The sequence below is a fragment of the Lipotes vexillifer genome, unplaced genomic scaffold (genome assembly GCF_000442215.2).
Source record: "Lipotes vexillifer unplaced genomic scaffold, Lipotes_vexillifer_v1.1 scaffold583, whole genome shotgun sequence".
In the NCBI taxonomy this organism is placed as follows: Eukaryota; Metazoa; Chordata; class Mammalia; order Artiodactyla; family Lipotidae; genus Lipotes; species Lipotes vexillifer.
In genome coordinates this window covers 1,427,873-1,441,719 of record NW_006784184.1, presented here as the reverse complement: position 1 = coordinate 1,441,719, position 13,847 = coordinate 1,427,873, and the positions used below count along the sequence as shown (strand labels likewise).

The 13,847-nt window shown below is 42.5% G+C and overlaps 1 protein-coding gene across 2 annotated transcripts in view; it reads right to left on the bottom strand.

Moving 5' to 3' along the window:
* The window catches only part of ZBTB44 (zinc finger and BTB domain containing 44), a 67,444-nt gene extending 54,218 nt beyond the window's left edge, over positions 1-13,226 (bottom strand). Inside the window, exon 1 of one of the 2 annotated variants that reach the window (XM_007456581.1) lies at positions 12,883-13,226. The gene's annotated coding sequence lies outside the window, so the exon portion shown is untranslated. The remainder of the gene's footprint in view (positions 1-12,882) is intronic. The other variant, XM_007456580.1, reaches the window with a different exon arrangement.
* Positions 13,227-13,847: the final 621 nt, after the last annotated feature.

The following is a 13,847-nucleotide window of genomic DNA, read 5'->3' as shown; positions in this document are numbered from 1 at the left end:
GGGTTAGGGTTAGGGTACGGGTTAGGTTAAGGCTTTGGGTAAGGGTTAGGGTTAGGTTTAATTTTAGGGTTATGGAACGGGGACGGTTTAGTGTACAGGTTAGTGCACGACAACGGTTTAGTGTTAGCGTACATGGTAGGGCATGGGTCAGTGTTAGCGTATAGGTTAGCATTAGGGCACGGGTTAGGGTAAGGCTTTGGGTAAGTTTAGGGTTAGGTTTAAGTTTAGGGTTAGGGAACGGGGACGGTTTAGGGTATAGTTTATTGTACAATTTTTTTTTTTTTTTCTTCCTTGCGTTATGCGGGCCTCTCACTGTTGTGGCCTCTCCCATTTGCGGAGCACAGGCTCCGGACGCGCAGGCTCAGTGGCCATGGCTCACGGGCCCAGCCGCTCCGCGGCATGTGGAATCTTCCCGAAACGGGGCACGAACCCGCGTCTCCTGCATCGGCAGGCGGACTCTCAAGCACTGAGTCACCAGGGAAGCCCGAAAGGGTATATCTTATTCAGTCTCTTGGATCCTTACATAAGCAAATCAAATTCAAGTCAGTTTTAGTCAGTTAGCATTTAAAGAGCTCTGTTTCTCTAAAGAGTGTTTTAAGTGTTCCTACCAAGTACTCATGAGTCCTACTATGTATGCTTTAAAATATGTACACAAGTATAGTGGCTTTACCTAATACAGTTTTGCACTGTTGCCAACCTTATATGCGTCTTATGGATTGAAGTGTGTCCCCCAAAAGATAGGCTGAAATCCTAATCCCCAGTACCTGAGAATGTTACCTTATTTGGAAACATGCTCTTTAAAAAGCAATCAAATTAAACTGAGGTAATTAGGATGTTCTTATATAAAGTGAAATACAAAGACAGATGCACAAAGGGAGAATGCCATGTTAAGATTGAAATTATGCTGCCACAAGCCAAGGCACTAGTAAAAGCAAGGAGAGAGGCCAAGAAGAGATCCTTCCCTCATAAGTTCCTTCCCTTAGAAGGAACCAACCCTGCCAACACCATGATTTCAGACTTCTACCCTCCAGAACTGAGACAAAAGTTTCTCTTCATGCCATCCAGTTTGTGGTTACAGCAGCCCTAGCAAACTAATACATGCCTGCTTTTCAAAATAATGTAAAATGTAGCTACATTAAATTTTAATGGACTAATAAACATTTCAATTTAAAAGGCAGAGAGTAGGATTAAAAAACCAAGCCCAACTACATGTTCGTTACAGGGAACCTACTTTAAATAAAAAGACAGAGAGGTATTTTAGAAGATACACCATGCAAACAGCAAGTAAAGGAAGGCTAGAGCCGGCTATCTTTAATATCACAAAGGTCACTGGTACACAGTCTTTTCAAGTGCAACAAGGTATGTTCACCTAGACAGACCATATGCTGGGCCATAAGACAAATCTTCTAAATAAATTTTAAAGGAATGAATGCACACAGAGTATGTTCTCTAATCACAATTAAAAAATTAGAAGTTAATGAGTTATCAAGGAAATTTCATGTATTTTAAATATAACACACTTCTAAATAACTCATAGTGATGAAGGAATCAACAAGAGAAACTGCAAAGTATTTTCAACTGAGTAAAATACTGAAAATACATTATCAACATTTGTACAATGAAGCTAAAGTAGTGCTTAAAGTAACATTTATCGCTTTAAATATATATATTAGAGAAGGTCTAAAAATCAGTGGCCTACCACCTCACACTCTACCATCTCACATTCATTACGATGACTACTATAAAAAACAAAATAACAGAAAATAACAAGTGTTGACAAGGATGTGGAGAAATGGAGCCCTTGTGCACTGCTGGTGGGAATGTAAGTGTTGAACTATGGAAAACAGTATGGCAGTTACTCAAAAAATTAAACAGAATTACCATATGATCCAGCAACTCTACTTCTGGGTATATACCTAAAAGAACTGAAAGCAGAGACATGAGCATATACTTGTACATGAATGTTCACAGGAGCATTATTCACTGTCTATCGATAGATAAATGAATAAACAAAATGTGGTATGTAAACACTGATGTGGTATATACCACATTGTAGTATGTACAATGGAATATTATTTAGCCTTAAAAAGGAAGGAAATTCTCATATATGCTATGATATGGATGAACCTTGATATGGATGAACATAATGCTAAGTGAAACAAGCCAGTCACAAAATGACAAACGATGTTGGATTTCAATTATATGAGGTCCCTAGAGCAGTCAAATTCATAGATAGAAAGTAGAAGTGTGGTTGCCAGGGGCTGGGGGGAGAGGGGAATAAGCGAGCTAATGTTTAATGAGTACAGAATTATATTACAGTTCTGCAGATGAAAGCAGTTCTGAAGATAGACGGTGGTGAGAGTTGCATAATAATGTGAATGTACTTTATGCCACTGAACAGCACACTTAAAAATGGTTAAGTTGGTAAATTTTTTATCTGTACTTCACTACAATTAAAAAAAAAAAAAAATCAATGGCCTAGGTTTCTACCTTAAGAAGCTAGAAAATGAGCAAGACAAACCTGCCAAAAATTGAAGGAAATAAAGCTCAGACATAAATTAAACCGAAAATAGAAAAATCACAGAAAAAATTAAAGCCAAAATTTGGTTCTCTGAAGAGACAAGCAAAATTGATAAGTCTTTAGCTAGACTGACCAAGGGAAAAAGAGGTGGGAAAAAAGGGGGGGAGGGGGCAGCAGAAGGAAAACCTGGGCAAGTGATATATAGAATGACCATGTTACCGAGTCCAAGCTCACTCTGCTTGCCACATGACAGGCGAATAAGTCAGGAGACAAGGTGCTGAGGCAATGAACAGTGACTTTACTGAGTCCGAAAAGATGGCGGATTAGCAGCCTAGAGTACCATCTTATCGGGATGGGGATGCTCGTTTCTTTTATAGAACAGAGAGGGGAGGAGGGGAGGAAGTAAGTAAGTCTTGCAAAATATCTCCTGGTTCTGGCCAGTCCCAGGGAGGGGATGTGTTAATTTCTTCTTTTCTGCAGCCATTCACAGGTGGGCAGGTCACTGTTTCCCTGTGAGCTAAATAAAGGCACTTCAGTTTAACATTCAGGCAGAGGGGCAGGCCATTATGTATGCCTATAGCTATAGAAAGAACAAAAACAATGGAAAGCAAAGGTCAAAGTAAAAGAAACAGATCCAACACGCAGTCAGATTTTGTTCTTCCCTGTTACAACCAGGATGGTAGAATGCTCCAGAAATGAAGGGCATAGAGCATTTCAAGCAGGAGTGGTTGACAGTGTGAAATGCTGCTGATAGGTCAAATAAGATATAAAGTCTATTCAATTTATCTGCAATGAGTCACTGGTGACCTTAAAACAGCACATAATGGAGAGGCAGTAGAGTTAGATGCTAGATTGCAATAAAGATAAAGACTATATAGAAATGAGCAAGTGAAAATTTTGAGTAGACAATTCAATCTAAAGAAGTTTGGCTCTAAAGATAGGGCAAGGGGGTTAGCTGGAGGGAAATAAGGGCTCGAGGGAGGATACCGATATTTTTATAAAATGGGAGAAACTACAGAATGTTTTTTCCCCCAGATAAGCTTTTCTAAATTGTGGTAAAATATACAGAGAATGTTTTGAGTATTGGTGGAAAAGAATCAGAGAAGGAAAAGATATAGAAAACAGGTGATAACAGATAGTGTAAGAACCCTGGATTAAAAAAAAGAAACTGGATTCAGTGCTTGAGTAAAAGAATTAGCCTTAAACAGAATGAGACCCAGTGTAAGAAAAAAGGAAAGGAAGGGTGTAGTTACAGTTAGGCTTAGAGGTGGGTGGTGAGAAGAAGCAGTGGGAGCTCTTTTCTGATAGCTTTGGCTTTTACTTCTCTCTGAAGTTATAGGTAGAGGTTAGACTGCTGACAAGAGAGGACATAAAGTAGAATTTTGAGGAAAATGAAATATGCAAAACATGTGTGGAGGAGAAAAAAAGGATGGCTAGGTGGCGATGAAGGCCCCACTGAAACTGGAGACCACAAATTTCTAGTGTCAATAATCTATGGCTTTTGAGTTATGTATATCTCAAGAAACTGTTAAAGAATAATCAATGGCTTTGAACCATTTTTTTTAAAAAAAGCAGTAATAATCATTAGTTAATACTTACATAGTACTCAATATGTACCAAGCATTATTCTAGGCAATTTTTACATATTAAATAATTTAATTTTCACACAATCTTTTGAGATAGGTATCACTTGGTATCTCCACTTAACCAAGGAAAATGAAGCACAGAGAAGTTAAGGAACCAGCCCATGGCCATACAATTAGTAAACACTAGAGTCAAGATCTGAACCTAGGCGGCATGCTCAGTGATGCTTTACACTGAACTGCCCCTCAAAGTAAAGCTAAGTGAACCTAGTTGAAGGAAGTAGGAAGAAAAGAAGAGGAAACATACCAGGTGGGCCAAAAACAGAGGCAGTGATTCCTGTAAATAGAAACAATTCTCACAGAAGTAGGGTATAGTTTCATATGGCACAGTAAAAGGCACCAAAGATAAAAGAAACTGTCCTCATGGAGTAATGGAAAGCCACAAAAAGGAAATGAGCAATGTTGGGTGATCCAAAGCAAAAAGAAAGAAAAGCAAAAGCAAAGGAAAAAGTAAAACCCAGATAGTCAAAATGTAAAAAAGGAGAAAAAGGTAAAAATGGAAGAAAGCACGCGCGCGCGCGCGCACACACACACACACACACACACACACACACACACACTAGTAAACACACCAGTAAAAGAGAAAAACGAAATTGGAAGCAAAGTAAGTATGCCTCGAGTCCCTGAAAACTCTTACATTTTATTTTCTTTGTTTGGACCAAAGAATTTACTAATTTTATCCAAGTGAATAAAATTAACATTTAATAGAGGGTAGTTCTGAATAGGCTTGCTTGCTAACAGTAGGTGAAGGTCAGATACTTAGGTTAAGATCTGAATTAGATAAAATCATTTTTAAAAGGAATTATCTAAAGTCATTTCAGAAGCCCGAGGGTAGTAGTTCCACAAAATCCTGATTCCAAATATTCAAAGTCTTGGTTATATGGTACCCAAAGATGTTTGTACAATAGTTATGCTGAATGCATCAAAAATCATCAAAACCGGGCTTCCCTGGTGGTGCAGTGGTTGAGAGTCTGCCTGCCGATGCAGGGGACGCGGGTTCGTGCCCCGGTCCGGGAAGATCCACATGCCCTGGAGCAGCTGGGCCCATGAGCCATGGCCGCTGAGCCTGCGCGTCCGGAGCCTGTGCTCCGCAACGGGGAGAGGCCACAACAGTGAGAGGCCTGCGTACCGCAAAAAAAAAATTAAATGAAAAAAAAAATCAAAACCAAGTAAACAGCAAATCTTGTCAACATAAAAAAAATACATATATATACCATTGAATACCTATAGAAGAATAACAATATAGAATACGGAAATTACAAATTCTTGGAGTATCAAACATTTGTAATTTTTAAGTTTTTTTAAAGCTATACAATTATTAAAATGGAAGAACATTCAATATGGAGACAAAGAAGATGTTCTCCTAGAAAAGTGAGACATTAATAAGTTTCATCCATCAACTTTCACTCTTATAAGACAGAGTTATCAATGTGAAATACCAAATGATATAAGCCAGTGATGTATTCCATGATCAGTTATGTAAAAATGTGCTGGCTAAGGTCACCTTTGGCCCTAATAATAATGTTAGTGAAGAAATTAATGTAATATTCAATGTGCCCTTCAAGCAAGAGTGGAATATAAATTTAATGTATCTTTATATTTTTAAAGACACATATGCAATCACTATTTTATTTTAGATCCTGTGGCTAAGAATCCAGAGATTTCCAGCTCATTGTCTAAAATGGGGTGAAGTATTTCTGATATAAAGAACAAAGGAAAACTAATGTGGCTTTCAGCTTAACAGGAGATACATTTCAAGCAATCAGTCTGAGGTACAGGGAAAACTGTCTCAGTCATGAATGCGGTTGCATTTAAAGTAAAAACATCCCATTATATCTTATATAAAGACATGGTCAATAGTCTACAGAATACCAGGAAATAACAGGAGGGGAAAAACACACACACACACACACACACACATATACACATTCAATATATATAATAAAGATATTAAAAAATTACAGTTGGAAGAAGCCAAATTAATTAGGATCCCCCAACTAATGACGGAAACCCCTTTACAACAGTCTTTGATGCTTGACCATTTTCAATAACAAGGGTTTTATCCTTTACAAGGCTAGGAAGACTTAAAGTTTAAAACCTCCAACACTGCGGACTTCCCTGGTGGCGCAGTGGTTAAGAATCCGCCTGTCAATGCAGGGGACACGGGTTCGATCCCTGGTCCAGGAAGATCCCACATGCCGTGGAACAACTAAGCCCATGTGCCACAACTACTGAGCCTGCACTCTAGACCCCGTGAGCCACAACTACTGAGTGCATGTGCCACAACTACTGAAGCCTGTGTGCCTAAAGCCCGAGTTCCACAACAAGAGAAACCACTGCAATGAGAAGCCCGCGCACCACAACGGAGAGTAGCCCCCGCTCGATGCAACAAGAGAAAGCCCATGTGCAGCAAAGACCCAACACAACCAAATAAATAAAAATTAAAAAAAAATGAAAACCTACAACATTTTATTAGGAAAATTTTAGATGCAATCTTCAGTGCTGCTATAGGACTAATGTCAGTCATGCACTTCCTTTAACTTGGCTCATGCTGAGTGAAAATATATCCAATTTTATGACATATATTTAGTTGTGAGGTGCAGCAAAGTAGTTAAGTGAAACACTGAAGACAGACTTGAGTTTGAAACCTGGATATCAGTTTCCTTATTTGCAGATACCAGCAGCAATAACAAAGGGTTAATGTGAGATGTGAATGAGGTGATGTATGAAATTTCTAGCACAGTGCTACCTTTTTAAAAGGGCTCAACAAATGTTGGCAATTATCATCACTGTATTAGCCCACTCAGTCTACCACAATAAGCTCTAGCTGCTATGTGAGTGTATATACCTATGCTACACTTTGTGGCATTTTTTTCATCACCTTATGTGTTCTAACCTTGGGTAGTATATTTTGCCAAGATTAAAGACAGAATGAAGGCAAATGGGACCAAAGCATATGCATTCCTCATTTTCCCACTCCATTTCCTGAAGGAAAGAGATGTTTGCTCTATTACCAAAAGCAGTGATGGTGTACACAGAGGGAAACACACCGTGGGCACAACTTTTCCTGGGTGATAGGCAGCTTATAAACTGCATAATTGTATTCTGCTTATTTTAGACAACCACCGATTGCTCTCATTTGAAGGCATAATTATAATTTCTATCAAATTTGCCCAATCGAAAAAAAAGTCCTATCCGCACTGATCATATATCCAAATACTTTTTATATTTGCAGATAGCATATGTATGTCAGTTTTGCTGTGTGACATATAAGTAGATGGATTCATAAAACTCTACCAACTACATGCCCCTTTAAAGACATGGTTTTCGTAATTCCCCGGTGGCCTAGTGATTAGGTTTCTGGGCTTTCAATGCCAGGGCCCAGCATCAGGGAACTAAGATCCCGCAAGCCTGCAGCCAAAAGGAAAAAAAAAAAAAATTGACCAAACAATAAAGATACGATTTTCAAAGTAAAGCTTGCAAAAACAAGCTTGAGGGCTTCCCTGGTGGTGCAGTGGTCGAGAGTCCGCCTGTCGATGCAGGGGACGCAGGTTCGTGCCCTGGTCCGGGAGGATCCCACATGCCGCGGAGCGGCTAGGCCCGAGAGCCATGGCCGCTGAGCCTGCGCGTCCAGAGCGTATGCTCCGCAACGGGAGAGGCCACAGCAGTGAGGCCCGACTACCACAAAAAACAAAACCAAAAACAAACAAACAAAAAACAAGCTTGAGGGGCTTCCCTGGTGGCGCAGTGGTTGAGAGTCCGCCTGCCGATGCAGAGGCCACGGGTTCGTGCCCCGGTCCAGGAGGATCCCACATGCCGTGGAGCGGCTGGGCCCGTGAGTCGTGGCCACTGTGCCTGCGCGTCCGGAGCCTGTGGTCCGCAACGGGAGAGGCCACAACAGTGAGAGGCCCGCATACCGTAAATAAATAAATGAACAAACAAACAAGCTTGAAATCTACTTCTCTGCTCACCTCTGAAGATTAGTCTAGTGCTTTCTCTTTGCCAGAGGAATCGGAATCAAATTGCAAAATTTAAAAGTACTCCTATATCGCTTCACATAAGTAACATACTTTGCCCACTGCAGTCAAGATTTATGAGATTAGCTATTAAAAGGGTTGACGAAGTTAAAGAACACTTCATCTTAAAAACTAATTTGGGTGAGTCTTCTTTAAGCATACTTTTAAAATATTATTTTGACTTTTGAACCTTGTATATATTTTATATACTCAAACATAAAAGTTTAAAAGGGAGCCCTTTTACACTGTTGGTGGGAACATAAACTAGTGCAGCCACTGTGGAGAACAGTATAGAGGTTCCTTAAAAAACTAAAAATAGAGCTAACATATGATCCTGCAATCCCACTCCTGGGCATATACCCTGAGAAAACGATAATTCAAAAAGAGTCATGGACCACAATGTTCACTGCAGCACTGTTTACAATAGCCAGGACATGGAAGCAACCTAAATGTCCACTGACAGATGAATGGATAAAGAGATGTAGTATGTGTGTATACAAACACACACACACACCCCCCTCCACACACTGGAATATTACTCAGCCATAAAAAACAATAATGCCATTTGCAGCAACATATACGGACCTAGAGATTATCATACTAAGTGAAGTAAGTCAAAGACAAATATCACATGATATCACTTATATGTGGAATCTAAAAAAGTGATACAACTTAACTTATCTACAAAATACAGACTCACAAAGAAAACAAACTTACCAAAGGTTAACCAAAGGTTACCAAAGGGGGAAGGGGGGATGAAAAATTAGGGGTTTGGGATTAACAGATACACATTACTAAATATAAAATAAACAAGGACCTACTGTATGGCACAGGGAACTATATTCAGTATCTTGTAATAACCTATAAAGGAAAAGAACCTGAAAAAGAATGTATGTATATCTGAATCACTTTGCTGTACACGTGAAACTAACACAACACTGTAAATCAACTACACTTCAATAAAAAGTTGTTTCTTTCCGAAAAAAAAAATAATAAAGTTTAAAAAAGAAAACCTTAAGATAAAAAATGAAACCAGGGCTTCCCTGGTGGTGCAGTGGTTGAGAGTCCGCCTGCCGATGCCGGGTACGCGGGTTCGTGCCCCGGTCCGGGAGGATCCCACATGCTGCGGAGCGGCTGGGCCCGTGAGCCATGGCTGCTGAGCCTGCACATCCGCAGCCTGTGCTCCGCGGCGGTAGAGACCGCAGCAGTGAGAGGCCCGCGTACCGCAAAAACAAATAAAATAAAATAAAAATAAAAGGAAACCAATGAACCATATCAAATTGGCAGTATAACGAAACAGAGGAAAGTACTTCAAGTGACTTCTGAACACAGTAAGTACTCTGATTATACAGCCTTCATGTATTATATTCTAAGGACAAAAATAGATGCAAAGAAATCTTAAACTTTACTCAGTTTGTTAGTAATGATATTGGTATGATAATTTTGAAATGATTTTAAGTATACATAGTAAGATAAGGCAAGTATGTTAATTTTATTAGGAACCAAGATTTTTGTTTAAGACAAAAGAGACCAATATAGAATCAAAGAAGTTAAAGAAAAATCTGCTATGTTAAATCTGAATTGGATATATCACTAAGAACTTGATTCACAAGCAAAAAACCATTTTTAGTTCTCCCCTCTGAAAGGGCCTAGAAATAGTGACACTCCAGCAGCAATGAATATGCCAAACATCCAGATCTTGGTTTCTATACACCATTTCTCACTAAAAAGAACCAAGACTCCTTAGATTAACAGCCCATTCCAGATCTGGAACAAGGAAAGTAACAAGGCAAGCCTGGGATATCCTGTGCCAGAAAGCACTCCCAGCATTAAAAAGACACAGGAGACAGCCTGAAAAGGTTCCTGCTGTCCAAATTTGGGACAGTTAGATCATCAAGAAGAAAAAAGACTGTAATGGTTATTAAAAAAAAAAAGAATAAATTAAAACCCATGAGTCCACAGTGAAACTGTTAATGCAAGTTCATGTGCCTGACACACAGTGAGGCCAAACAAACTGAAACGTCGGAGTCTGGAGCAGAGAAAGGTTTACTGCAGGGCCATGCAAGGAGATGTGGTGGCTCCTGCCCTAATAAGCCCCGAGCTCCCCGAAGGGTTTCGGCGAACTACTTTTAAAAGCCAGGTGAGGGAGGGAGGTCGCGAGGTACGTGATCAGCTTGTGCACAATTCTCCGACTGTCTGATGGTGAGGCAGCAGGGTGGTGTCACAGGGGTTAACATTATCAGTCCTTAGGCAACAGGAGGCCTGGGGCTCTGTGCTCAAGGTCGCCAAGGAGTTAACATTTTCCATTTGTTGGAGGGGGGAAGGTTTACATCTGCAAAACAACTCAGGAAATGTGCATCAAACACTATTATCTAGGTACTTCAGAGAGGAGCCACAGCAGAGGATCTGGGGGAAGGCCTGTCCTGGGAAGGCCCCATGGGGCCCTGCTCAGTTACAGTTATCCCCATTAAAAAAAAAAAACAAAAAAAACCCTTATTTGCCACCGTTGGGGGTGACTATCGCCCCAGTATTCTTTACTCTGAATACTGATAACTGGAGGGAGGACATTAGCATTTTTAGGAGGAAGTTTAGTTCACTCCTAGTTAATGAAGGAAATCTTCCAGACAGAAAATCTCCAATAAAATAACTGATTTAAGCAAGAGTTATCAAATGGGTGCTAAAATCACTGAGCAAAGGGTAGGCAGAAACAGGTATTTGCTTGGTGTCAAGGAATTACTCCAAGATCACGTACAAATCACAAACAGGGAAACCACATCTTTATAACAGATCTGGTAGTCACCACTTGTGATCAAGCGGTCACATTTAGTATCCTTAACAGTGTGGCAATCTGACATTAAATACCTCCTAAATGGCATAACATGAAGTACACAGCATCATCTATTAAATATTCTTGCCAAATAAAGTTTTCCTTAAGCTACTCAAGCTTTTCTTTAGACCTAACTTCCAGTAACAGGAAATTCAGGGGGATAGAGGAATTAATTAAATGACACCATTAGGAAACAGACAAACCCAGAAGTGGGAGCAGTTTATAAAGCAAGTGGTTTGGTTAATTGTCAGAATAAAAAAAGATGGGTACTCCTCTTTTAAAAAAAGGACTAGAGGCGTAATCAACAAATGCAATGCTGGGGGCAGGGGTAGATTTCCCAAAAGAGACCTTGGCATACTAAGGAAATTTGCATATGGACTGTTAATTTAGAAGGGTGTTGATAATGATACTGGGGTTAGAATGTCCTTAGTTTTAGAAAACCATGCTGAAATACTGGAGTGTCATGGGGTTTACAATTTACTTTCAAATGATTACATACTGAGACACACAGAAAAGGAGGAGGTGGGGAAATGGCAAAAATGTCAATCACTGAATCTAGGTACTGGGGTGTTCACTGCATTTTTCCCTCAATTTCAAAGAGACTGACATTTTTCATAATTAAGTTTTTAAAAAGTGTACCTGTACTGAGAGGAATGGTAGAAAACACATCTATACTGGAATTATATCTGGATACAAATCTCACCTCTATCACTAACTAGCTGTGTGGCCTAAAGCAAGTTAATATCATTTGAGTTTGTCTCATCTGTAAAACTCAAGTAATAATATCTTAAGTCATTAGGTTGTTCTCAGAATAAAAGCACATCAGATATGTAAAATGCCTAGCAGTGTTGCACACAATAAGTAAATCTGGTTTTCATAATTAATGCAATCATCCTAAAATACAAGACTACAGGAAAACATTCCTTTCATTATTGCCACATTCCATGATTAGGAAGCTACATTAGGTAAAATTAAATATCCTTTGGCAGTGAAAGTGAAGTAATGTGGGTAACTGTATAAATGAACATTTACATAATATTTTTTTTAAATGCAATAATTCCGACCGAAACACTCTAGGCAAAAAAAACTGCCTACCCAAACAACTGGTATCTATCAAATTGTGAAGTCTGCTTTTGGTATTAGCCGCTTATCCGAATAAAACAGTAAGAAAATAAGTGGAAGTTAAAGAGAATGTCTTCCTAACCAACAGAAAATCTACTTATACGTCGAAAAAAATGTAAGTTCTGGCCTTCATTTCTATAAGTCAGTCCCAATAAAGCAGACTTACTGGGCTTTACTCTAAATTCTGGTTAACCTTCATACAACTCACAAGCATGCTTTCTTTCATCAGTTCTAACGTACTCGTCATTTCACTCGCAGGTAACCCTTTTCTGGTTAGGCCAGCAGAAAATGACTAGATGCAGACTGATCCCCAGATAGGAAAGAAAAAAAGGTTTTCATTTTTTGTTTTTTAAGTAAGTGCCAACCTTTTCTTCCCAGTACCAGAGAAAAAAGCAGCAGGGAGAGGAGGGAACAGTGGGTCTCGCGCTGCGGGCTCGACCAGGTGAGACGCTAACACCCCGCCTCCTCGGGGTTAGGGTGCTGGGCACACGCGCGTGAGGATGCGGGGCGTCCTGGGAGATCGGGGTAATTTCTCCTGGACGGCGGGACCCAAGGCCAGTCTCCTTCCCGAAGGCTCAGATGCCATTGAGGGGACCCTGCGGGGTGTCTCCCGGCGCGGAGGGGGTGATGAGACCAGGCGTTCCCTTCCATCCAGCGCCCAGATGGGGGACGCACGGCGTCAGCCCTTCGGAGGGCGCGCCCGAGGGCGCGGGCGGCGAAGAGGGGCCGGCCCTGCCCTCCCCTCCCCGTTACCTGCGGGCGGCGGTGCCAGGGCCCGGAGGCCTGCTGCTGCTGCTCCTCCTCCTCCTCCTCCTCCTCCTCCTCCCCGCCAGGCTGAAGCGGCGAGGGGGTGGTGGCGGCGGTGGCGGCGGCAGCCCGGGGGGAGGGGGCGGAGCGCGCGGCCCGCTCCCTCTCTCCTCCCCCGGGAGGCGGAGGAGACCCTATCTCGGGCCGCCGCGCCTAGGCCCGTGGACAGCCTGCGGCAGGGGCATGGCGGCCCCGAGCAGCGGCGTGCCTGCGAGGTGGGAGAGTGCGAGGCGGCGGGAGGGGAGCACTCTGGGGGCCTGAGGGGAGGAGCGAGGGGCCCCGGCGAGCCGCGCGCGGGCGGCCGTTGGGGGCGGTTGGCCGAGGGCAGGCGGCGGTTTGGGGAGCGAGGCGACGGCTCGCGTTTTCCCGGCGGGGCGGGGGGTTGGGAGGGAGCCGCCGCCGCGCGCGTGCGGGCCGGCGCCGCCGCGGTTGCCGCTCCGCTCACTCCAGCCTGTTTGGGGGCACTTTGTTTGTGTCCCACAATGCTCTGCGCGGGCGGCCGGGCTGGGGAGGGGGAGGGCAAGTGGGCGGGGCGGAGAGAGCTCGGGGGCGGTGCGCGAGCTCGGGGCGGGGGGAAAACGCGGGTACTGCGCAGGCGCAGAGGAGGCTGCTCCCGGTCGCCGTCGCTTGAGTTCGGTCTCCCGACGCATCCGCGGGTTTTGACAGGGACCGTGCATCTTCGTATCTTCGTGAACACGTGTAGAGTTACCTTCACAGGCCGCCTAGGCCCTGGCCAATTCGCCCTTCCTCTGCCCGTCCGCTCAGCCGGCTTCCCGCTAACCTTGACAAGCATTTCTGCGCACGGTGCTCGCTTCTTGCATTTTTTTTTCCTTCTTTGAGCTAAAACCGAAACAAACTCCTGTTTTCTCGAGTGGTTTCTGTAGCGGCGCTGAACCGGAACACCCCAGACG